This window comes from Chionomys nivalis, chromosome 14 (genome assembly GCF_950005125.1).
Source record: "Chionomys nivalis chromosome 14, mChiNiv1.1, whole genome shotgun sequence".
NCBI lineage: Eukaryota > Metazoa > Chordata > Mammalia > Rodentia > Cricetidae > Chionomys > Chionomys nivalis.
The window spans coordinates 1,885,226-1,911,321 of record NC_080099.1 but is presented as its reverse complement, the minus strand read 5'-3'; positions in this window follow the sequence as shown (position 1 = coordinate 1,911,321).

Sequence of the window (26,096 nt, the reverse complement as noted above, 5' to 3'; positions counted from 1 at the left end):
TTATTTATTTATTTATTTATTTATTTATTAAAGATTTCTGCCTCCTCCCCGCCACCGCCTCCCATTTCCCTCCCCCTTCCCCGATCAAGTTCCCCTCCCTTGTCAGCCCACAGAGCAATCAGGGTTCCCTGCCCTGTGGGAAGTCCAAGGACCCCCCCACCTCCATCCAGGTCTAGTAAGGTGAGCATCCAAACTGCCTAGGCTTCCACAAAGCCAGTATGTGTAGTAGGATCAAAAACCCATTGCCATTGTTCTTGAGTTCTCAGTAGTCCTCATTGTCCTCTATGTTCTTTAATCTTTTTTCACTTTAGGATTTATCAGCCTTTATGAGGATCAAGTCATCAACTTGAAAAAGATTGGGGTAACATAGTTAATCAATAACAGTATGGCTTACTTAATGTACTGGGCACATTCAGAGAAGTCAACATTAGGCACGTTTTCAGGAGCCCGTAACTCATCAGAAAAAGAAAGCTTATACTCTGGTGTGTTGAGGGCCTTTCTTCAATGCAACTGTGGAAGGAAGAATGAATGTCATTTCCTGCGTTTGTCAAAAAAAAAATCTGAACAATATTAAAAACCAAAGAGAATAAAATAGATATTCTCACTGAAGCCCAGCTGCTGGAGATTCAGCTGTTGAGGTAGGGCCTATAGGTGAAGGTTTTGAGGAAAACTTATAGTATCAGTTAAGTTACAAAATAATAATTAGAACAAGTGAAATATATACAAGATATTGAAAAAATACCCTATAGGACATGGTGATGAATTAAAAATAGGAATTAGTTGAAATATCTATTAATATAATTAAGAAATAGGTTGTGATACAAGTTATCATTCTACAGACAGCTGGAGCAGCCTCTGTACTTTAGAGTCTTCTTGCCTAAGTTTTCCTCTCTGATAGTAATGTACTGAAATTTTCTGACTGTTATTTTTGTACAAATCCATCAGAATATCAATCTCATAAAGAAATGGTAGTTCTTAAGAATCATAACGCGACCTTCTGACAAGGTAGGACTAGGTTTCATTAATTTCAGAAATGTAAGAATAATGCCAAGTTTTCTAAAAGCATCAGATCTTCCACAATTTGCTTTAACTCCTAGGCTAACTAAATATATGCACATACATTCTGATTTTTCACTTCCAAGGTTACCAGAAAAATTGTTCTTTCCTTATTTTGATTTAAGCATTTAGTTTTGTAGATAATTGTTTGTTTATTTTACTCTAACTTTGATACCTCCTATATAATATGAATACCACTCATCATTCATTTTGAGGAAGTGACCAATTTTCTTTTTATAAATAAATTTTGACAATATTTCAACATTTTTAATAGTTCTTTGTGCATAAATTAGATAAAACCCAAGATGTATAAAAACCTATCACCAAAGATAAAGTATAAGGCACTTCTACTTTATAAAATGATATTCTTTAATATTTGCCCTCTACATACCCCAATATCACAGTATGTGCACATACACACACACACACACACACATACACACACAAATACACACACATACATACACAGATACACACACATGGATACACACATATACACACAAGGATATATTCATACATTCATACACATACACAGACACATATACATACAGAGATATACACATTTACACAAATGCACACACATAGAAAAAGATAGTTAGGATGGCATCTGCAAAGTTTTTCATCTGTTGTTCAAGCTACTGCCTTTTATTTTCTGACTTCTGTAATGTGAAATTGACATCTGACACGCCATCCTTTCTATGCCCTTGTCCAGAAGCTGGAGCACACAGACTATTCACCACTGGAAAAACCCTCAGCCTCAGAGATTTTTGCCAGATCCCTAATCTGCTGTCTTTTTCCTTCCTGACAGCATGAATGAAGGGAAAGCTAATTGTGCTGTAAGTCAAAACACAAAAAATAACTTATGAGAGCTAAATCACCACTCTGGATTACAGGATAGAGTTTTTTCCTTATTATTATTGGCGTTGAATTATTCAGTGGTCCCCATTAGCACTATGACATGGATATTTTTATATTTAGAATTCTTCATTGACTGCATCAGCAACTTTCTTTGAACACCTGGCAAGTTGATTATGCACAGATTCAGAAATTATTAAAATTAGTGACCAAGATAAAGTGATAAAAGCTTATACTACTTTTCAAAATGAGGTCCAAATAACTTGTCATCGCACTGAGTTTTCTCCTTATTAGAATTTCTGAGTTTTCTCCTTATTAGAATTTCTTGCTAATATGAAAATAATTAGTCACCACTACCATCAAATAAAAGTTAAGACTATCCTTAATTCTATAAGAGTCGTTCCTTAAACCATTTGGTTTTTTATAATCTGATATCTTATAATCTGATCTTTTTATCACAAATAACCATTTTTCTTCTCTTAATTTTATTTTGTCAAGCAGTTGGAAATTAACTCTCAACTCTTTTTGTTGAAGCATATGGTTTTCTTCATATATCTGCACTATAATTTCAGTTGGGCACCTCTGTTTGACATTCTTTTACAAAATTGTTGGTATTTTTCAATAATGTTTCAGATATAAAATGATTACTATTTGACAGAGTTAAACTTTTGTTTCCTATATTTTTCAAAATTTCTTTTCCCCAATGACAACAATATTCATGTATAGACGTTATATATCTTTGTAAGTACACTTATTTTCAATTATTTATTTTATTAGTGATAAAATGGAAATTAGTATAAAATTTCCCTAAATCTCTGTTTAAATTTTGAAACTATAGCTTATATTCACTTTATAAGATATCTACATACTGAAAGAATTACTAGAATATTAAAAGTGATTTTCTGTTTACTACTAAATTATGAAGTGATGAGAAGTTTTATATGTCAAAAAAATCTCATCTGCATTTTTAAATTTTCCACACTTTACAAGCATTTCTAAAGGTTTAAACAAAGTATATTATTATTACTTTATTCTATATCTTATAAATTAAAAATCTATAATAAAGAAAATTTCCAAATATATTCTCATATCATATACTTGTGCATAAAGGTTAAGAAAACTAAATTCTTTAATATGTTATACAATTATGATATTAATTCTATGTCTTTTTTAATATCAAAGTTTGCCATTATTCAATTTGGGGGCCATTTCTAGGCATCTTTTCACAACCGTTTGAAGACTTAAGATAAAACAAACCAACTAGATCTAAGGGTTCACAAGTTCATACACTTTAAGAAAGAATCCTATTTTAATTTTGAAGTGCTTTCTTATTCTCTCATTCCACTCATGCTCTTTCCTGCAATTAGGAATAATTTTTGAGTTAACTTTTATTTTTAAAGGTTAAATTTTAAAGATTTCAATTCATCATACATGTGTTTATTATAATAATAATAGCTTTATATAAAAAGATTCGTAAACCTCAGATACTAGGTTTAAGGGATCTTTCAGTGTTTTATAGATAAAGAATTTAAAAGGGCATTGCTTGTTTAATTATATTTCAAATCCTTTAAAAAATTCCTTTAATTTTCATAAATTTGAGATTTATTGAAATATAATTTATCTTTATATATAATATCTTTATCACTCCTCTGATCATTGTTTCAAAGTTGTATTTCAATAATTTATTGGGAAAAGGTAAAAGATCTAAGCAATAATTTGAATATATCTTTTGCCTCCATTTGAACCTACTCTGAACTCATTCTAAAAAGTCTAAATTTAGTCTTTAATGTGTGTAGATATCTCCATCAACACATTGCTTTATTCTAATTGGTTGATTGAACTTTTAACATATGCCATATGCAAATAATACTTGAGCAAAATTCAGGAAAGTTTGTATAATTGAGTACAGTAAAATTTCAGGATATATTTCATCATTTAATAAAAAGGCACGGTAAAATACCTGTACCGCCTGCCTGCACTATGTGACAGTAGGGCACTACTCCTATATTGCGGTGCCTGCACTACAGGGCCATTCGCTAGCTGGGCAAGGGCCTGGAGATTTAAACGCACATAGACACACAGACAGAGACACGGGTCATCCTTGAAACAGGAATGCCCCCTTTATTGTGTCCAGGGGTAGCTTATGTTGGGATCATTAACTGATAGCTAGGCCCCAGCCAAACCTACCAGAAACCACTCCCCTGCTATTGGGAACTCCTGAGGGTCTCGTGCTCAGAGCAGCAGCAAGCATAACACGTTGTTTACAAGAAATTCAAGATCTGGGGTTTCACAGCCCCCAACAAGTATAGAAAGAATAATTATATTTTGTCATGACTAAAATATTACAAGAAAAAATATGTTGTTACCTTATGAAGTATTCCACTTGATTTATAATCTTTATTATCATAGCCATTATGATCATAAGATTGCTTATTTAGAGTCACATGGTGAATATTTATGTATGATAGTTGAGTGCAATTGAAAATTATTTTAAATAAGCCATTGTAAAGTGTATTATCCTAGGATGTACTTAGTAGCAGTTTAGAACGTTAGTCTTTTAACAATACACGATTTGAACAAAACATGGAGAAATATGTGAATTATCTTCTAGCCTACTTGCATAAGCAATTATATATTTGTTAGTATTTATCATTAAAATTAAGCATATTTTAATGTAGCTAATACCTATGAAACTCAAAAACTTTACCATGAATAACATCAATACCATGTTAACTCAACAAAATTTTCTAATTTATATATTTATAAATCAAATGAACCTATTTCCACTATAAGTTTTCAGAAAATTGTTGTATGTATAATAATTTTCTATTGGCCAGCAGGTGTCATCATTGCAGGTGCGAGGCAGAGAGATGCAACCCGTGGTTGCACAAACTGTGTGGCTGTGGTTCAATGGTAGAAATAGCTTAAATACTAACAAATATACTGACAAATTAAGAGCAATTAAATAAATTCCACATAAGAAGGTTTAGGTGGAACGTAGATCTTTCAGGGAGTCACAAGCGAAGGATTTAGTGTTGCCTGTATCACTCAGAGTCAGAGATGAATTATTAAGAGTTTTAGCTACTTATTCTGTTACTACCTCTGAAATGCCAACAAATGCTCAATAACCAAATGGATATAAAGAATGTAAGTGGAAATTTATAGGGATGATCTTAAATAAATTAAATAAACAGTAGTGTCTTAAAGCATGCATTCACCATTTGTTAGGGAGATGGTAAAAAAAATGGGCTTCAAGCAAATTGGTTTCAGTCTCAGTGGTCCTTGAAGATAGACTGCAGTTACAATGGAGGTGCTATTAGAGAGAGGAGGGTAAAGTCCAAGAACAGCAAGGAAGGGAAAAGGATTTGAGGCTTCCCAAGTTTAATCTCCATGAGGGCTATTATGCTGATACACAGAGTCAAGCTCTTTATAATAATACACCTTGTCCCTAAGTTATATAGCAGCCTTAAATGCTTTGGACAGGATTCAAGAACCAGAATGCAGAATTGAATCATTTGTTAAGGTTAAACAAGGCCCAAGATAACCCTTTAGTGACTTATTTCAAAGATTAGCTAAAACTGTACAAATAGAAGTAACAGATTCAGAAGCTAGATGTTTCCTTATACCTTTGGAAATTTCTTCTCCTACCCAGAGGTTTTAAAAATGCCAAATTAAAATGAAAAGATACTCCGGCCTTTAAAGGTTAGATCAACACTAGTGGATGAATGGATCCTGCATACAGTAAACATTAAGACATTGACTCTAATACTGAGACTTAGGTAAGAGAAGAAATTTCCAAAGGTATGAGGAGACATCAACATGCCAAATATTTTAATTGTGGTAGACTAGGACATCTGAGAATGGATTTAAGACAAAGTGTTCCTAGAAATGTCTTCTCTGAGAATGACAAAAATAGAAGGTCTCACTCTTCTGGATTAAGTAGAAGATGTGACAATAGCCAACATTGGACCAATGAATGCAGAACAACAAGAGACAAACAAGGCAACCCATTACAATTGGGAAAATCCTTGAGGGGCCTCTCACAGGCCCCCAGGTCAAACATGATCTAGTCATTCCCAGTTACTGTGGAGAACATTTCTCTCCCCCAAAAATCCAGTGCCTGTTATAAAGAAACATATTGCTCTAGATGATGGACTAAACATAGAGGACAAATCAAAAATTCCAATAGAAATTAAGATATGAATATTTTGGCTGACTTCTATTAGAGATCAAAGACCAAAACTGAGAGTATGGATAAATAACATTGTAATCAAAGGATTACTGTACACAAGTATGAATGTATCTATTATTACTTCAAATATGAATTTCAGAAAAGCCCTACTAACTACTCAGAGACCATTGGCAATTATACCTGATAATAATCTTGAAGCTTAACCATCATTTCAGTTTTATAGAATCCCATAGAAAGAACATTGCCTGCACAACACTGAAATTAATTCTAGAAGACAACACCCCCTCTCTCAAAAAAGTTTTTCCTCAGAGTTAGGGACATGTATTAGGTGTTGGTTATAAATGGTATAGGGTTGGGGGAGTGGAAATTAAGTAGACTCAGGGATTTCTTTTGAAAAAAATATAAAAAGGAATTAGATGGGTTAAAAGGTAGATTAGTGTAAGCTTACTCACACTAATAATAATAGTGAGTAATAGTGAGAACACTTGCGAGCTATTATGTATAGACAATTTACATTGGTATAGATTCTTGTATATTGATACAAATTCAAATTATATTTGTTATATTGAATATGCTCCTATTTCTGTTTACAATATTTGTGCACCTATGCAAAGTTATTTTGTCATATTGTATTCATGCATGCTTCTAACTCTCCTTAAGATATTTTGTATATTGATGAAATTTTAGGATATATTTATTATATTGAACTATACATTTCCACCTCTGATCAAGATACTTATACATTGTTTACATTTTGAGGTCATTGTTCTCAGTTGTTTTTCAGCTGTTGAAAGATTGTTTAATATTTTAACATAAAGCCTTAGTCTTTAAACTATATAGGTATTAAGATTTATAGGTCAATATTCATCCACGTTTGTCATACTTATAGTTAGACTAATCAGATTCTTTAGATGCGTAAAGATTGTATTCCACATAGACAGATAATCTTCAATCACTTCAAATAATTGTTGGATATGGCATTTAAATAGCTAAGGATTCTGTTGATGTGAGACACTATTGTTTCTGGCAGCACCAATCTATTCCTGAGAGAATATTGGGCACTGAAGACTCTCCACTTGGAGCTTGTGTTCTTCTTGGCAAAACTGGCCTTTTGGCAAAGAACTGCCCCTGCCCCAAACAATGACAAAATGTATAGTGTACAGACTGGAAAACCAGGAAGAAGAAGAAGAAGAAGAAGAAGAAGAAGAAGAAGAAGAAGAAGAAGAAGAAGAAGAAGAGGAGGAGGAGGAGGAGGAGGAGGAGGAGGAGGAGGAGGAGGAGGAGGAGGAGGAGGAGGAGGAGGAGGAGGAGGAGGAGGAGGAGGAGGAGGAGGAGGAGGAGAGGAAGAAGAAGAAGAAGAAGAAGAAGAAGAAGAAGAAGAAGAAGAAGAAGAAGAAGAAGAAGAAGAAGAAGAAGAACTTCCAAACCTTGCCAATGCAGGGTAGGAAGGTTTTGAAAATTTTCCTGCCTCTGAAAATGGTCTGTCAGTCACTCTTGGCCTTAACCAAAGTTGGTTGCCCCAACTTTGCAAATGAGACTTTGGATGATTGCTCAGGTAGCAGATTGTCTCTATTATTTCCTGTACCTTTTGGGAGTTACTTGGTTACACTTCCTATTTACTCAGATAACATTATTTACCTTTTCAGGGCTTTGATGGGGTTGAGGACTTGTTAGTTATAGTTACTTTTCTTTCATGACTTAGCCATGCTATTTCTAATATAAGACTTAGACTCCTTAGGATAGTATAACTATTGAAACATTTAGCATATGTTTCTTTCTTGATATTGTTTATGCTAGATGTAATTCTAATTTTTATGCTTGATATTTGTTTTTATTGTATATAGTTTTGTATTGAATTTGGAATTCTCTTATTTAGACAAAAGGGGGAGGTGCTGTGGGAACTCCTTCAGTCAATAGTCTTTAAGATACCAGACCACTTTGGGCATGGTCTCATAAATGCAGACTTAAAGTGTGTATGGACCTCATGGCTGCTGGACTTGGTTCCAGTTCCCAGCACATGTAGAGGACTGCAGATCACCACCCTTTCTGTGAGTTTACCCCTATCAAATAAACCTTTATTATACTCCATTCTGGGCTGGTGTGGGACTATTTAATATAAATTGCAACAATTCATCAGGATTCCAAAGAAACAGGAGTGCTGCATGAACATAGGAAGGCAAAAAAAAATGAAATATGCAACCATGAAGTGAAAGCTTACTCTCAGAGATGGGAGATTTAATGAAAAGGCTAGATTAAAGCCTAAAAAGAAAAGAAAGATCCCAGTGTGCCAGAGGAAAGAGAAGTCCCTTAACATCCTTCCTGCTTATTCTTCCAGTGCAATATACAACTGGGTTCAAATAATCACACCAATATTGATACTAAATTCATCAATTTTTCCATGCCAGCCAAGCTAGTTTGATGCACTCAGTGATGGACTGCTCTAAATACAGTCACAGGAACATTGTTCCACACATGAACACACTAGGAATAAGAGTATTAACAAAATCCCTTAATGAAAAACACAGAAACAGTGCTAAGCTTCAGGATTTTCATTAACAAGTTTATTCATTGGGAAGAAATCAGACCTGTCAATTAGATACAACACATATAACTCTCAGAAAATCTAGCAAGAGAGTCTAAAGAAAAATTTGTCTATTATTTACAAAAGTATTTGCTAGGGAAAGTAGTTTGTTTGTTATAAATACATGTAAAACACTAGAATGGTGATGTAGCATGAATTTTGTCATAAAACACATGGAAAATAATTTCATTAGTATGTACAGTCACAACTTGTCTCTAATGGTCATGCCCAAACTCAGGACCTCACAGGTAGTCCTGAGGAAAACTTTATGGCACACTAAAAGAAACCAAATTAGATAAATAAGTGAGATATATATTTCTAGAGAGGAGGGAAACTGGTGAGGAAAAGATGGAAATGGAAGAGGTGGGGGGTGTCTCAAAGACATAATGTACAATTGCGAAAGAATAAAATTCACTAACAAAATAAATGTCCAATCTTATGAATACAATAAATTTGTGATCTCTTTTAAATTAAAAGCAAAATATCAACCTTAGAGAGACTGAATGTTAGTACCAGAACCTAGTGTGGAAATGATAAAATATGGAGAAAGGATCAAGTTACAAAGTATCAGTTAAACATTAAAGTGTGATATATTCCAAAATTTCTTAAAGAGTAAAATTTAAATATTCTCACTTCAGAGATGTGATAAGAGGTTGAGGTGGTAGATATGTCAATTAGCTTGATTTAATCTAAGTGTGTACACACATAATGCCACCACATTGTACTTCACACATAGGTCATTTAGAAAGTGTGACTTTTCACATATCCAAAATTTCAAACTTGAAGGGCTAAATTCCAAGGCTGGGGTAAACTTATTTTGTAGTTAGCAAGAGTATAATGAAATAGGCACTAAATGTCTTGACCCAGCTCAAACAAGGTTTTAACCCATCCTTTGTGCCTGTTTTTCTTATCTCACATCCTCAGGCAGAAATTGCCTCATAGAAAGTTAATACACAAGAGTAAGGGTCTGAATAAGTTCTGTTTTGTAAACGTTACCTGCTGCTTAATGTCTTAAATTGAGGATACTCTTCCTTTTCCTATTTTGTAAATCAACTAGGAAAGTAAAAGTTGATGTATGAAACAGAATTTGAGTATTGAACACAATCAGACTCTAGAGAGCAAATTTAGAGACTCTACTTACAAATATGAAGGCAGCCAACGGTAGGAGTAGAGATATATCTGTGTCCAGGTTTCCTTCTACCTTTGTGAGGAGGTAGCATTTGTATGAACCTGGAAATAAGAGGCATCAGTTATGGGAAGTCCTGGGAGTAACTTTTTAGTACATCTAGTATGTGTGACAGCACAGTCAAGAAGGATGACAATTTCCATGAGTGACAGTGGCTCTATGAGTAGGAATTATAGTTCCAAACATGTTAGTGCAAATGAGACAAAAATACAGTTTTCCAACAAATCATCTGAATACATAATTCTTCTAGTTTATAAATTATATATATCAGCATTATATTCTTGATATAATACCAGTTAAATCTTTATATCAAAATATATAAAAAAATCCAATTTAAGACTCAATGTAGGACTAATTTTAACTTTCATGACATTGGACCATGTGATACTAGAGTACATTTTGCTTGATATTAAATAGGTGATCTTTAGAACTTTCATAATGAAAAGATAAGACTTTAAATACCTTTGCAAACTAAAATTGAAATGCTATAAAATTACCAGTAATTTTTTCAGATTATAATAAAATTGCACGTTTCTTTCCTTTCCTCCTTCCAATGCCTCCTATAACTTTGCTATTTCAATTCCATGGGCTCTTTCCCATGATATTAATATTCATATAGATATATATTCCTAAATATAGCCTGCTCAGTCTGTATAATGTTACTTGTGTGTATACTTTCGGGGTTGGCCCTTTGGCATTGAATTACCTATGGTATACTCTTTCCTGGAGAAGTCTGTTTCTCCTGACCTCAGCTTTCCCCACTTGCCTACAGTTCTTTGTGTAGACTTGAGACCTCATTGGCTGTTTTCCATCCACTTTGGTATGTAGATTGGTGTCATCCTTGTTCAGCTCATATTTTAATAGTCATGAAGATGTATCTAATAGATAAATTAGTATAGTAACATGCAAAATTATGAAAATAGTAAAGATACATGGACACATTTTTGTAAATTTTCTGATAATACTTTAACACTAACCTTTGTCAAATAAGATATAAAAGGATCTTCTCCAAAGTAATTTTTATTTTTTTCTCTTCACAGTCAAGATGTGAATATACCGACATATGTGCACAGGGGGGACAGGTGGCCATCAATGTTTAGTACATATATGTGGAATTTTTGAGACAGATAAATACAAACCAAGAGTGCAGTGCCCTCAAATAACGACTAGGAAAGTACTGATACGACATGAACGGCGAATGAGTAATGCTGTAAAGTAAATGACATAGGAAATGTTATTTCTTCTCACATATATGTTAAATATGTATTTTTAACAGTGGAATAGCATGTTAATTGGAATGAAAAATTTCTCCTGTAATGTCAAGTATTTGATCACACTGTGCCACATTGGTGGGCTGTTCAAGAGGGCTATGGTACATTGAAGAGGCGGGACCTTGCTGGAGGAAGTGTTTGGAAGGCTTTGACGCTTAGTGCCTTGGCCCCAGTTGCTGTTGTCTTTCTCTACATGAAGACACAAATACGATCAGACAGTTTCCTGAGATCTTGTTTTCTCTGCTATGTCAACAGTGCTGAATAGGCTGTCTCTCTCCTACCTTAGGAGCAAGTATGCTTTTTTCTCATCTAAGTTGCATTTCTTATCGTATTTCATCACAGGAAGAGCAAAGTAATTGATACAATTAGTTAAGACTATCCTTAAATTTATGATATAACTGAAAAAATCTGTAATTTTTATTATAATTTTTTGTTTTAAAAAAAGTACTTAGTCTATCCAAAAACTATACATTGTAAAATTTCCATTTTCCACATTTTCTTCATTGGTGTGTTTTGTGAATCAGTCAGTTAACAACACGATTTTACTGATGGTCATGAAAGGAAATCTCATGTAATCTAAATCCTCTCCTGTTCTTCATATGAAAACCCTTGACTTAGACTTTATGTTTATTGTACTGTTTCCTTGCAACGTGATTTTAGTATGTACTTCCAATAGAATTCAGGCTTCACTGACTTTGATTTTCTTAAAATTAAATGTATTTATTTATTTTACATCCAGAACAAATTTTCCTCTCCCTACTCTACTCCCCTTCCCTCCTCCAACCTACCCACAGCATTCCTCCCAATCCATTCCTCTTTGTTTCTGTTTAGAGAGGGGCAAGCCTCCCATGAGCATCAAAAATCATGGAATATCAAGTTGCCATAAGGCTAGACTAATCACCTCCTCTTGTATTAAGGTTAGGAAAGGGAATATCGTCTGAGGAATAACTTTCCCAAAGTCAGCCAAAGAATTAGGGACAAACCTTGCTTCCATTGTTAGGAGTCCCACAAATAGATCAGGCTATAAAACTGCTATATCGATATCAATATCAATATCAACATAGATATAGATATAGATATAGACATAGATATAGATAGATAGATAGATAGATAGATAGATAGATAGATAGATAGATAGATAGATAGATAGATAGCCTAGGTTGGTCACATGCAGGCTCCCTGGTTGTTGGTTCAGACTCTGTGAGTTCCTATGAATGAGGTTTGCAGTTTCTGTGGGTTTTCTTGTGATGTCCTAAAGCTCTCTGACTTCTACAATCCTTCATCCCACTTTTCAGCAGGAGTCTCTGAGCTCAGCCTGTTTGGATGTGGAGATCTGCATCTTTGTAGATCTGTGGGAGTTTCCCTTGTACAAGGTTTCTGCCTGACCTAGAAATGTTCCCCTTCTCGTCTTCTCTTTCAGTACTCCCCCCTCGATCCACTCCCTAATTGATTCCTCAAATTTCCAGCCCCATTTGCCTAACTTGGTTCCTAGCAGCTTTATTCATAATAGCCAGAATATGGAAACAACCTAGTTGCCCCTCAACCAAAAATGGATTAAGAAAATGTGGTACATTTAGACAATGGAGTATTACTCAACAGTAAAAACAATAACACCTTGAAATTTGCAGGCAAATGGATGAAACTAGAAAAAAAAAAAACAATCTGGAGTGAGATAACCCTGGTCCAGAAAGACAGACATGGTATGCCTTCACTTATAAGTGGATATAAGTTATAGAGTAAAGAAAAATTATGATACAACCCACAGTCTCACAGAGGCAAGGTAGCAAGAAAAGAAAAGCCCAAAGGGGTATACATGGACTTTGAAAATTTAAGAACAATATTACACAAATGTCAAATGAGATTTCTGATATCAACATCTTTCCCTTTAATAGTATATCAGATATTTTAATTAAATATTAATAGTATTTACATAAAATTTAGCTTGTAAAAATATAAATAACAAAATTCAAGTTTAGAACATTATGAGGATATGTATCTGATCTCAATTTTTACCCCATGCCTACTATCAAACTGAACTCTTCAAAAGGAAAATTAATTGTTCACAGCAAGTGCATTGTCTTGTTTAAGAATAATAGATACTTTTTTCTAGCACTCTGGTCAAATGAAGCAATAGTATTGACCATTATGATTGCATTATCATTCTTTGTACATTTTACTGTTCTCCTATGACTTCTTTTACTTACATGCTGAAAACTCTCACCTCTGTATATAATGGTCCAGCATTTCTCACTCTCTTTAGTTCCACATATTCACATCTGTTTATTGTATATGCAATAAGCACAGTCATCCTTATATTTCTGGAGTGTTTTTCTTGAATTCCATCACCTTTCAGGATCCCCTTTTCTTCATCATGTTCTCTTATTTGAATGCCACAAAAATCTCCCTGTATGACTCTTTTTCCACTGCAGTTTCTACAGCTCAAACTAAGGTAAAGTACCTTATTTCACAGATCTTATGAAGAATGAGATCACATTGGGTTTATACTTATCCTTCAGCATTTGAAAGGGCCATTGATGATAGGTCACACTTTCTGGAATTTCTTAACTTTCAGGGAAGGGTCCAACCTACTGGCGAGAAAAACATGAATGTGTATATTGAAATTGCTTTACCTACCTGGGGAAAAAAAGGTCTTCAGAGTTATAGAAACCTCTGAAAGTGCTTAAACTGTTCTAATCAATGCAGTTCTGAAATTTAAAGTACCGTGTTTGTATGGATTGTTGAAACTGAAAGCAGTCAAGATGATACCTTATATAGCATGAAAGAGACTGGTTCATTGGACCATATTATAGTATCCTCGGCTGTATCACTGTGGGTTTGACTTTCCTTTTGCCATTAGAATGATGGAGTTTGATGTAATTAAATCTCTCTATGCTTCTCTCACTTCTCAATCACATGAATTGAAAAATTCTTAAATCTAGGGCATGAATCATTGACTGAGCTGCATTTATTAGCACCATAGAAGTGCAAAAATCAAAACAATCTGAGATCAGTGATCTCAGAGGAACTGAAAATATTGCATAATGAAGTTTTGCCTCTGAACCATGTGAATGCTTTTTTTCTCATTTTAGTAAATTCTGTTAGACAGAAAAAAAAGAAACGCTTAACATGATCTATTTAAAATGTCAAAATAATGTGTGTTTTAGTGTGATTGAATTTCTATAGCCTTGCCATGCTTTCTCTCCTCCATTTTTATGCATGAACTGCTTATTTCCATTTCAATGACAGATATGAGGCCAGATAATAGATTGAACATATCTATTTTATCAGAGTGGTTTTTTTTATCACAAGTAAAATTGAGCTGGTTCTTTCTCAAATCATCTGTGCCTGTGAGACAATGTTTACTCATGCATTAAATGAAGGTTTCAAATCACATTATGCTTGGAATTTGTTACATGTTAAACACCAATAGTTTTCTTTCAATACGGTTATTGGCATAACACTTATGCAATAATAAAAAGCAATAAAAATTTTACAATGGTTGATTTGTACCAATAGCTCCCACCGCACAGTAGCTCTTAAATGGCAGACATAAAACTAATGAAAACAATGTCTCTGGAAGCAGCCTTATATGTAGAAGGAGTGCAGTGCTGGGAATACCATGGTTTGAGGAGTTGAACTTTATTCCTTTGGGTGAATTATGGCACCAGTAAATTCAATGAAGCTTTTCAAAATGAATTTTCTATGACTTGGCAACAGTTATAGTCATGGGGATGCTGTAAAGTAGAAGAAAAAGCATAAATAGCACATACAGATATTCAAATTGTCCTTTCAGATAGACAGAATAGTGGTTACTTCCATATTAATATTTGAAGGCTCCTGGGCCCAAATTCATACCTTTGAAGAAATGTAGTCAACAATAAATTCCTCCTGTCCTAGAAGGATTGATAAATTCTCCAACTTTCTGAATGTTTCTCATAACTGTTGAAATAATAGCTGGATAATATGGGATAGGCTAAAAGCAATGTCATCCTAGAATAGTGCATATAAAAATATTTAAGTGTGTAATTAATGAAAGGATCAGCACAGAAAAGGATAGAAATGCAATCATACACAGGTGAATATAAATGATATTATTATACCAGGATTAAGATCTTTGGAGAAATATCAACTATAGCTATAACTTTCAAATACCAGGATATATCGGAAAATTATGTGTGTCTATATAAAGCATTGGACACACATGTCACATATATGACCTATATGCATATATACACACTTTGTTATTAGTGTTTTGCATCTCACATTTTGTGTATTAGCTGGACTGTTGAAAAGGTGGTATACAAGTCATAATATATGCTGTTGATACACTGTAACCCCTTATGTTCTACGGGAATCTTGTTTAGCTAGAGCAGTTCTTTGCAAATACTCTGTTTTCAATTTCCTCAGTAAGGAAATGAGTGACACCAAGCCTGGTATTTTCAGTTGCTAATAAGAAATTTCAATAACACTATGGACAGGCATAATATTTACTTAATTTCAGAAGCATATGAACACTCACAGTTGGGTTCTCTGTTTCTACTGATAGACTTATTTCATAAGCTGTACATATTACAACAGTTTAGTTGAAAAGAATACTAATGAATCGATACCATAAAATGTCCCAGGTCCTACAGAGTCCACAATAAGAACAGAAATATAATAAGAATTTGCCAAACTGAAACTGATTTACTACTCAATTAAAGAATACTTTACTGCAATGCAAAGGGATTTCAGATACTGGTGAGTCACTTGTTTTAATTGCATTGCAAAAACCAGGGAGGTTTCTGCTTTATATAAAGCGCTTCATAATCTTTGATTTCTACAGCATGATCTTTTATTTTGAGGCAAGGACCAAGTTCCACTTCCACCATGCCTTATGTACTTTCTACAAACACAACACAGAAATGGAGACTAGGAATAATATATTGCCACATGCCAAAATTGACAGTCTTGCAAAAATCTGTACTGCTGTCACTTTGTACAACACCTGTTAAGCACTGTATTTGAGATTAAATATTATTTGAATATTTCAATGTGTAAGCATGAATTTGATGTATTATAATCACAGTCATTACATCTAGGAACTTTTCAGAGGAAGCCAAAGGCATGTCAGCTTTGACACCCACTTAGTAGAAACTGACTCACAGAGGTTTCTGAAAACATTTGATTGGCACCGAAATATGCCTAGAGAAATCCCTCATGTTGAGATTCTAACTCACAAATGATATGTATGAGAATTTGAAGAGAAGCCATCTTTTCAAGAATATGTAAATATGCATCAGCACACTTTAGTGTTCAATCCTGGAAATAATAAGAGAATTTTGACTGTTACCATAACATTAAAAGGAACAAAAGGAGATTTTTAGGAAAATTTAAAATTTGGCTCATAGTAGAAATTGTGAACATACAACAAAATTAGGAGGAAAAGATACAACTCAGGGATTGAGGTTGTACAAGTTTGTGGACCTGAGTTTATACCTATAACTGTATAAAAGCCAGGTGTAATCTTAATATTAATGAGGTTGAGACAAGATTCCTGGGACTCAGAGGCTAGCCTTCCTAACTGAACAGGCAGTTCTATGACTCAAACAGCCATGTAGCTGGTTCCTGATGAACAACACCAAAGACTGACCTCTGAGCTTCATCTGCAAACTTACACACATCTGTACAAACACATGTACTTGTATCCTCCAAAATCTTCACACATACACATACCAATTAGATATACTATTTTGCTGAATAGTTTTAAATCAACTTGACACAAGCTAAAACCATTTGAGATGAGGGATCCACAATAAAGAAAATGCTTCTGAACTGTAAGCAAGCCTATAGGGACATTTTCGTAATTAGTGGTTAAATACGGGAGAGTTTAGCTTATTGTGGCTGGTGCTATCTCTGGCCTGATGGTTCTGGCTTCTACAAGAAAGCAGGATGAGAAGTCATGAGGAGTAAGACAGTAAGCAGCACCCTTCCATAACTTCTGCATCAGCTCCTTTCTCCAGGTTTCAGTCCTGTTTGAGTTCCTGTCCTTACTTCCTTCAGTGATAGATTACAGAGTGGAAATACAAGTTAAATGACCCCCCCTTTCCCTATTTGTTTCTGTTCATGATGTTTCATGACAGAAATAGTAACCCTAACGAAGACAATGATGACATCTAATTTCACATCTGTAGAACAGTGAGGTTGAAAATTAATCTGATAGAGAACAAACTAGCAAACACATTGGGACTCAAAGACACTGAAAAAGACTTCTTTACCAAGAACTTGATATATCAGGCAGTAAGGCAGTAAGAGTGATAATTACTAAATGGGACCTAATGAATCTTTAATTAATTTTGTCTTACAACAAAAGAAGAACACTATCATTTGAGTGAAGTGGCAGGCTACAAAACAAGAAAAATTATCATTTATGCATCTCCTTAGTTTCTAGAATATACAAAGACCCCAAATACTGAATATCAATAAAACAACTTAACTAAAATTAGGACAAGGAATTAATCAGAGAGTTAACAAAAGATTAAATATAAATGATTCTGGATAATATTTTTAAATGTCCAACATCCTAGTTATCAGAAGAAAGTAAATTAAAATGTTGAACTTATTTTCTACCTTGATTAGGAATGGGTAAGAAAAAAAACGCTGGCAAGTACTCCTACCTCCTATGGATGTGAGGAGAGATGCACACTTATTCACTGCTGGTAGGAATGCAAATCAGTGTAGCCAATATGCAAATCAGTTTGCAGGATCCTCTTATAGCTATAAATAAATCCACGACATCATGCCACACTTAGGCGTATATGTAAGCACTCTATATCTTAGCATAGAAATATTTGCTCATCCATGTTCATTGCTGTCATAGTCACAATAGCCAGCAGAGATAAAACAATTTGGATTTCTATCAACTGCTGAATAGATAATTCAAATCTGGCCTATTTACACAATGTAGTGTTATTCTTCAGCTGTTAAGAAAATCAAATTGTGAAAATCACAGGAAAGTGGATGGAGCTCAAAACAATCATTCTGAGTGAGGCAATCCAGATCTAGAAAGACTAGGGTGAAACTGTTCCTCTTCTTTGTGAATGTTAGTTTCGAATCTTCAGGTAAATGTGTTCTATTTGGAATACTCATAGATATTAGAAAATACTAAGGTGGCCATTGGGTGGAAGGTAGAATTTTAAAGTCTATAAAATAGGATAAAGTGGTATTAAGTATTAAATGGGAATAACAGTTGAGGGCATATTTGATGGGAAAGAGCATTTACAGCAGCGTAGATGATAGAATATGAGAAATAACTATCACTAAAGATTTAAAAATCTACATCTGTAGAATTTTCCCAAAATGTACACTAAGCATATAAAGAGAGTTTAAATAAAGTTATTCTATAATGGGGAAACAATGCCTCTGCTAGATACCACAAGACAATAAAATGCTAGTGACAGAAATAGGTTAAAAGTGAGATCTCATAGATCCCTAAATATTATAGGCTACTGCCAATGCTCCTAGTTATCCTCCAGAATTTTATGGGTCCATCTTTATTACTGATAACATCACTTGAGTTGAACATGGAGATATTAAGCTGGTTTTTATCTGAAAATGTCTTCTTTACTTATTATCTTTTATAATCCTGGAAGGTGCTATGTAGAGTTTGAATCTGATCTGACAAATTAGGTCAGTCAGGGAAGGGCCTGACAAGACCTGTTCAGTAGTTCAATAGTTACACCAATGTCATTGGAGTAACCAATCACTGTCTCATTGGATTTAAGATTCATAGTAAAGTTGAAACCCATACTTAATTTTATCATGGCCAAGCTGCTGTGGTTAGACTGGCTGTGGGTTTTAGAAAACAACCTATTACTACACTTAATGGTAATATTAAACTGACTTCAAATGATTTACTGTTATAACCACAGACTGGTGCATCTCCAAAACCTTATCAGAGAAGCTTCTTTTTCATTAAGTATAATTAGCAGAGACCAACACTGGTTAAGGTACAGAGAATGAGAGATTGCAGGATGTTCAACTCTGATTGGAATATCATACCTTTCCTGCCAAGACTCAGGAGGTATCACTGCAAAAAGAGGTACCATAAAGACCCATAAGTGGTGGATGACTATAATCGAACTGTTTTGGACACAACAAGTCATTTGGACATATAAATTAATAGCATTTAAGATCTCACTGTTGCTGGACAATGGGAGCACACACCTTTAATCCCAGCACTTGGGAAGCAGATGATTTTCATTGAGCTCTACATTTTTCTCTGCTCCCCTCCCCACTTCAACCCTCCCTCAAGGTCCCCATGCTCCCTCCCAATTTACACAGAAGATTTTGTCTTTTTTTACTTCCCATGTAGATTATCTATTTAAGTCTCTCTTAGTGTCCTCATTGTTGTCTAAATTCTCTGGGATTATAGATTGCAGTCCGGTTTTCTTTGTTTTATGTTTAAAAACCACCTATGATGAAGTACATGTGATAATTATCTTTCTGTGTCTAGGTTACCTCACTCAAAATAATATTTTCTAGCTGCATCCATTTTCCATCAAAATTCAAGTCATCATTATTTTTTTCCTGCTGTGTAGTACTCCATTGTGAAATGTACCAAATTTACCTTATATATTCTTTGGTTGAGGGGAATTTAGGTTCTTTCCAGGTTCTGGCTATGGCAAACAATGCTTCCATGAACATAGTTGAGCACATGTCCTTGTGGCACGATTGAGCATCCTTTGGATATATACCAAAAAGTGGTATTACTGGGTCTTGAGGAAGGTTGTTTCCTACTTTTCTGAGAAATCACCACACTGACATCCAAAGGGGCTGCACCAGCTTACATTCCCACCACCAATGCAGAAGTGTTCCCTTTTCCCCACAACCTCTCCAGCATAAGTTGTTATCGGTGTTTTTGATCTTGGCCATTCTTACAGGTGTAAGATAGAATCTCAGAGTTGTTTTGATCTATTTCTCTGATGACTAAGTATGTTGAACATTTCCTTAAGTGTCTTTCAGCCATTTTAGATTCCTCTGTTGAGAGTTCTCTGTTTAGGTCTGTACTCCATTTTTTAATTTGATTATTTGTTCTTTTGATGACCAATTTCTTGAGTTCTTTGTATATTTTGGAGATCAGCCCTGTGTCTGACATAGGGTCGGTGAAAATATTTTCCCATTCTGTACCCTGTCGTTTTGTCTCGTTGATCATGTCCTTTTCTTTACAGACGCTTTTCAGTTCCAGGAGGTTTCTCTCAGTGTCTGTTCTGCTGGGGTTATATTTAGAAAGTGGCCTCCTGTGCCAATGCAGTCAAGTTTACTTCCCACTTTCGCTTCCATAAGGTTCAGTGTGGCTGGCTTTATGTTGAGTTCTTTGATCCAATTAGACTTGAGGGTTTTTTTTTCCTATTTTATTTTTTAAATTTATTTATTTATTAAAGATTTCTGCCTCCTCCCCACCACCGCCTCCCATTTCCCTCCCCCTCCCGCAATCAACTCCCCCCCCCCCAGCAGCCAGAAGAGCAGTCAGGGTTCCCTGCCTTGTGGGAAGTCCAAGGATCTCCCACCTCCTTCCAGGTCTAGTAAGGTGAGCATCCAAACAGCCTAGGCTAGGCAAAAGGACGGGAATAGAAAACACTATCCTGAGTGAGGTAAGCCAGACCCAAAATGAGGAACATGGGATGTACTCACTCATAATGGGTTTCTAGCCATAAATAGACTTGAGTTTTATGCATGGTAATAGATATGGGTCTATTTTCATTCTTCTACATGTTGATATCCAGTTATGCCAGCACCATTTGTTGAATATGCTTTCTTTTTTCCATTTGATATTTTTTTCTTCTTTGTCAAAAATCAGGTGTTTATGGGTGCGTAGATTGATTCCAGGGTCTTCTATTCGGTTCTATTGGTCCTCCTGTCTGCTCTTAAGCCAATACCAGGCTGTTTTCAGTACTGTAGCTCTGCTGCAGTCTCTGTGAGTCCATACGTGCATCAGTCCTGCCATGCCTGGAAGACACTATTGTTAAACGATATAGTATATAACTGTGACAGTTTCCCTTTATAATTGTAATTTCTTCATAAAGTCCCTATATAACATGTTTGCATTTCTAATTGTTGCATATTTGTGATTCAAAGTATATATTCCTACATCTATAATTTAAGTAATATTCTGAATCAAGCATTAATAAAGTATAACAAAAGAAAAAAGCAAATGTTATGTAATCTCTTGCTGACAAATATATTGATATAAATTTACACATAAAAATAATTTCTTTAACAAATAGAGCGTAGAAAAAAGTAGTAACAAATTTCCTTCTTGTGTTTTCTTCTTTTGTTAGTTTTTGTTTTGTTTTGTGATTTGCTTTTTTGTTGTTGTTCATTTTTTCCTTTTTTCAAGACAAGGTTTCTCTGTAGCTTTAGAGCTTGTTCTGGAACTTGCTAGTAGACTAGGTTGGCTTTGAACTTAGAGATCTGCCTTTCTCTGGATCTGCCTGTGCTGGGACTAAAGGCATGCACCACCACCACCCAGCCTTCCTTGTGTTTTTTATTTTTACTATTATTAAAGTAAAATGCTGATACACAAAAAGTATTTCCCATGTTTGGCTTACAGCAATTCTATGTATAGAACTTAAAACAAGAAGTGTCAACAACAATGACTATGATATTAATTTATATACAATATCATATATTTAAATTAATGAACATAATTTGGAATTTTGTCCCTTTCTAATACTAGAGATAAACATACCATATTTTAACATGTTTCTATTACACCCTGTTTAATATTTTAAAAATCCCAAGAACATCCCTAGTTGTAACAGGAGCTTGTATAAGTTTTGCAGTTCTCCAGCAGTAATGACTTTCATCTCAGCCACAAGTAATTATACAACAGGAGGAATTATGACAGTGGGTGGCTTACATTAAATGAGCATTCTAAATGTCAACAAGAGCGTTTTGCTGAATATTTGGGTACTAGATTGATTTCTCCTATAGCTTCTTTCCTAAAGTTTCCAGGAGCTATAATTATTAAAAATGACAAAAAATTATATGACAAAACTCCACTGTGAGTACTATTCATTAGAACATGAATTTTTTGACATACATCTGGGCTACAATTTAAGAAATGTCAGATTTTCTCTACTTAATAATTATAAGCTGCATGACTTCAAACTTAGATTTTATGCATGTCTTTAATTTCCCGATCTATAAAATTTAGGGAAGGGACAGGGTGTTAAGTGGTAAAGTGCTTCTTTGGCATGTGAGAGACTGTACATACAGTTTCCATGAGTGAAAAGAATAGGAAAAAGAAAAATAAAGGCCAAAAGTGAAGAAAGATGAAAAATTTTCACACTTAGTAAGTTTTTAGGAAATGTAAGCTTCCTATGGCAAGCCTTATTCTTAATTTCAATTCTGTTTATCAATGTATCCCACATAAGATAATGAAAAGATATCTGTTCAATATTGCCGCACACCGCGGCCCCCGTCTGCTCTGTATGTGCTAGAACCCAGTTTGTAAGCTTCGGGCAAGGGGCTGGAGGTTGAGAATACGCACGCAGAGACAGACCAACACACAGACGTTCCAACACTGGTACCAAAAAGTCCCTCTTTAATAGCACCTTGGAGGCTTAAATACCCTGTAGTCAATGGCCCACAGGTGAAAATCCTATCCTCTGATCCTCTAGCCAAAGCACAGCTTTGGCAACTTCAATTAGAAGGCACTAGCAGGAAAGAGCAGCTGAAGGCCAGGACTTAATTGATTCCAACACAATATGTATTTCTTCTTCAATTTGGAAAGTCTTTTTTTTAAATGAAGGACTAATCCAGACCTAGATGAGAGATGATATACAAGTGGTTTTGCTTTTCCTTGAGGTGAAGCCAAGATTACCAATAGTCATTTTGCCCATTCCAGGCAATATTGGTTCCTAGTTTAGAAATTCACAATACTGCAATGAGAGAAACAAATAAGTCAACATTTTTTTTCTGGGCTACTGACAGATATTGCTATTGTTCTGAAAGTGAGCATTAAGTATCCTAGCAAGTTCATTCATAATGAACTCAAGCATTATGAGTAATTCGCAGCCTTGGTGCATTATTTCATAGAAACTGAAGAACATATTTAAATTACAAAAAAATTTAAATTCATTTCAGTATAATTTTCATAAAGTTAAAATTGCCATAACTGAAAGTTTTCTTGTCAAACTCTCATAGTTATAGTCTATCTGGTAGAATATGAGAACTTAGAGTACATTTTAACTTATACATATTGGAAATGAGGTGGGGTGACGTATCTCTGTCAGACAACCTGGGTCAAGTATAAAAGAATAACTGTGAAAAGAATGGTTTTAATGAAGGTTTTGTTTGAATAAGTTAGCATTCCCAAAGGACAAGAAAAATCACTTAACATATAAATGTGTTGACATTCCTTTGGCTGAAACCCCAAACTACCAGACTCTGTGAAGCAAACACATTTGCCCACAAATTTCAAAATACACAAAGAAGACACTAATTGCAGTAACCACAATTTAAACAATCATGTGGAAATATTTCAGTGGAGAAGCTGTCAAAGAAATTTCTTTTCAGAGTTTCATGAAAATAAAACAGGGGAAAAAAAGAGATCTTTTTAAAAGCTAAATGTCTCTGTCTCAACTGTACTTAATTATTTCCAGTGCATCTGAGTTTGGTGAGGGATAATAAATGTTTTTGGAAAGATCAGGTTGAGTTTGACTATCAAAATATTCCGTCTCATCTCTTGTATTTTTAAGAGCAGTAGCTTGTATCTCTACACACACACACACACACACACACACACACACACACACACACACCCCATCTGGGGCAGAGTCTGTAGCTTATCCTGGAAAGTATTTGGATAGCTTCTTGAAACCCTGGCTTCAGTCTCCAGAACTGCATACATCAGGTGACATGGCACATGCAAAGATTCCCAGGTCTCATTGAGTCATGATGGGAGGACTGCAACTGTGTAGGTGGGAGGACCGTAGTTGCATAGGAGGGAGGACTGTAGCTTCTTAGATGGGAGGATTGCAGCTGCACAGGGAATTCGAAGCCAGCCTGGAACAACCTGTTTTAAATGGAGCGTGGGGTGCTGGAGAGATGTCGCCTACTACACACCTTGATGACCTGAGTTAAAGCCCTGGGACCTACAAGTGTAAAAAAGATAACTGTCCCCATACGGTCTTCTCACCTCTACCAATGTGCTATGCCATGTGCACACATATATGTGTACACATAAACACACTAAACAAGTAAAAGTATAGTTTAAAATATTTGTTTTTAAGAAATAGATTGCTTAAAATTTCAGTCACCAATAAAGACACATGGTACTACAAAAAACACCAAAAGGTATCTCAATTTGCACTTTAAACAGCACATATGGATTCAGAAACCTGAAGGCACAGAAAATAAATAATTGTACAATTTTGAAAATAAGTGACCAAACTTTTGACTACAGATAAGTTACTGCTGTATGATAAGAGTAAATAGATGGATCATTCAATTCATGGGAGGGAGAACTGTGATTGAAATGTAAAATGAAATTTAAAATAAATAAATAAATTTAAAAAGAATAACAGCAGAGCTGCAAATAGTCTTTTTTAATCAGAATAAGATGGATGAACTATAAATTCAAAACTCACACCTCTTTCCATTAGTTAGCTGAAGAAATGGAAAAAATCTTGTGTAATGAATTTCAGAAAGAGTCTAAGGATTGCTTAGATACAACAACATACTACTTTTTATTAGCAATTACCACAGTAGTAAGTCAATACCATCATACCCATCCTCACTTAATCTTGAAGGCCAAATATATTTTGCCATGAGGAAAGAGAATTCATAGGCCCCAGTAAAAGGGCACATATATATGGCACATAGGTTTTGCCAAGGCCATCAGGCTAAAAATATGATGCTCCAAAGACTGATCCTACTTGTGTTAGTGTGCACTGTGAAACATTTATTTGTGCACATGGCCTGATCTCACAAAACAGAATGACTTCTATAGTTCATATATGTAGGTTGGAAAGCAGTATAGAATATGTTTGCACACATACTGTGAGTCGGGGTTTCAATCCTTTATTTTCTAGAGAAACGTGTAGAGACTACCAAGATTTTTCTTGGGTTTTCCTTTCTGCAAAAAGTAGTCATTTATCTAAGCAAGCTTGGCTTGTCAGCTGGAATTCAGACAACACAGCTACTCCTGGAACCTTCACAACACTGTCACCAGCTATTCTCCTTATCTACTCCCAGCTGTAGACTTTTAGGTACTTTATTGCTGTCTCATCTTCCCAGTACCTTAGATTTATCACCTTTTAATTTTAATACAAATACAAGAGGTACTCAGGGAGATCTGATGCCTGTCACAACTTCTTATACCCTACCTGAAGGAGAACCCCCCACAAATCATAAATTATGAAGCTCACAGAACCCAATGTCAACAATTCTTATTTATATATGCTACTATGTAAACTGATATCCACATTTAAAGCAATTAATTAAATAAATAAAATAATCCAGAACATTCTGATGTGGGGACAAATGTAAAAAATATTTTTGTTCTGTGTCTTTAGATACTTCAATGGGATTTGTTCCTTCTACAATTTCAAGTAAAAGGAAAATAAGATATAAACAAAGATAGCTCTATGCTAAGAAAGATGCTAAATGATACAAGAATGGAGATATATATAGCTAATAAAACATGAGAAATAATGGGTGAATAGACAGATACTAGATAATAGGTTTAAGATAGATACATTAATATGTATGTCCTAAGTAGATATGCGGGACATGTAGAATAGATGATAAGGATAGATAGATGATAGACAGACAGACAGATCAATTGATAGATAGATGATAGATGATAGATAGATAGATAGACAGACAGACAGACAGATAGATAGATAGATATTAGGTAGATAGATAGATAGTAGACAGATATATGATAGAGATAGATAGATAGATAGA